Consider the following 2,398-nt stretch of genomic DNA (forward strand, 5'->3'; position numbering starts at 1 on the left):
TGAGATTAATGATTACTTAGATAACATTCAACCAAAGAGATTTGATGCTTGAGTTATCTTAGTAAATGAGCATTCATCTAGAGATATAGTTTGTTTAGGAGGGTGTCTAGGTCTAAGGTAGAAAGATTGGTTGAAAGTAAACATCTTTAGATTGAAACTTGTTCACCCAAAGTCAATTCCTTTGGCCCATGAGTTCTCTTATCTCATAAGAAAGTAAGTTTTGTCCTTTATTGCATTTCAGTAGCATTTTGGTACAAAAATCATCTCATCAATTGATAGCACTTAGATTAAGCATGGTCTTGCATTCCCTTTGCTTTAGAATCACTTAGAATTGGTTTGAAATCTTTTATTCTACAACATTTGATTAGGAGCCTTGAAACTCCTACCATCACTTATCATAAAAAAATATCAAATGATCTAAATGGGTTGGAGATTTAAATGGAATTAGTAAAAAAAAAAAGACTGGTTTAAATAGAACATGTTTATTTACTTTACAAATTCTAGCAATGCATATGATATGTTTTATTAAATTTTCACAAATGTAAAATATCTTGCTCTTTAAATCGGGTAGTTTAGGTTGTTTGGAAAAAAAAATAGGACAGATAATTAACTATTAATTGTTTGAATAAAAAATATTCGAGTCATTAATTTGTTTTGGGCATAATTTGGTTTATAAATAGTATTTTTAGGATATTTGGTTATTTAGAAATTAAATATATTAATATTTGTACGTATATAATTTGTATTTTTAAAAAATTAAGTACTCATTTGGTACTCAGTTCATTTTCTATTTTTTCGGTTCCAAAAATATATGATATGCTCGGTTATTTATGAAATTCAGCTTAATTTTTGTTTTTTTTTCCAGTTTAGTACAGTTCAGTGCACTCGGGTAAATGTACCCAAACCTATACATTATCTTATATAGAAATTATATAAGAAGAATTCATTTAATTTCAAAAATAAACCCGCGCTTTCTAAGCGCGGATCAAAATCTAGTTTTGTCTTAAATTTAGTGACAAAATGACTTAATTTTAATTTCTGTTAAATATTTAACATTTGACATATGTCATATACGACTGTTTTATGGGTTGACTTGTGAGTTTTTGATATTGTGGTTTAAAAAAAAACTATTTATGTTTTTTTTGTAGACAACTTCTTTTCATAATTTGTATAGACATATGCATACAACTACTCCGCAAGGAGTGTAATTATGTATTTATATTTTGCATACGCATTACATACATGTATACGTTTGTTAGATAAAAGAAAATATTACACTATATAGCAGTTTTCCACTTTCTAATAACACTATAATGCAATTTATGCTTCTCACACACTTTCTCTTCTCCCAATACACGTTTCACCTCATCCAATTCATAAAACAATTGAAATCTAATTAAATCTTAACTAAATAAGAAAATAATATTTATTTTTAATTTTTTTAATATGACAACTTATGGTTTCTACGGTTTCTCCCTCTTTTTATGTCTCTCTCTTTATTTATCTCTCTCTCCTACCATCATATTCAGAAATGTCTTCATGTCCCTGAGAATGATTAGTTTTTTTTGTAAATTAAGCTACATTTGCGTAAATTAATTTTTGTTGTTGTTCTTTTTATTTTACTCTCTCACATAATAGTTTGAAGTGTTGGGGTCGAAAACGGTTACGACGAAGTTAACGTCCAAATCCCCGCAAAATACAAGTATGTCTTTTCGCAACAAATCATGCTCGGTCAAGAGAACGTCACAACGTATGTTCCCGAGATAAAGCTTCGTTCGAATTCTATTCGGATCAAACATAAGCCATCGGAAACATACCCAGACCGGTTACGGATAGGTCCGAGTATGACGATCGGAACACGGACGAACCAAGCTCGGTCANNNNACCGCACATGCACGCTGTCCGGTCGCTACGTAGCGACCGAGCGTCTGTCCCGCTCGGTCGCTACGCAGCGTCTGTCCCGCTCGAGTCGATACAACATTAGTCCATGCATTCTCGTCTACCCTTCGATGCTACCTTTACCCTTTGATGCTATCTCCCGAAGACCGTAGCGAACCCATTTCGTGTTTCCCGCCATTCTAAGTCGTCGATTAAACTTTACGGTAAAAACCGCAGAAAGTTCGTTCTTTATCAAAAGAAGCCGTAATAAACGCTTCGAGTCAGAAGACGGACCAAAGGGACCTAAGACATGACTCGAGGCCCAACTTACGATTTCTTAACCAACAGCCCGTAAGCCGCATGACGGTTTACGCTTGGTCAGCAAAGAAAGATAAATGTCAAGTTTCCACGGATAAATACGAAATTTTGAAGATAATTTCGAAGATCGGAAAAAATGGAATATCTCTATTTTTACGCTATGACGGCTTAAGGGCAGAAGAAGAAAAGCGCAAACCGACCT

Source organism: Brassica oleracea, chromosome C9, assembly GCF_000695525.1.
Source record: "Brassica oleracea var. oleracea cultivar TO1000 chromosome C9, BOL, whole genome shotgun sequence".
NCBI lineage: Eukaryota > Viridiplantae > Streptophyta > Magnoliopsida > Brassicales > Brassicaceae > Brassica > Brassica oleracea.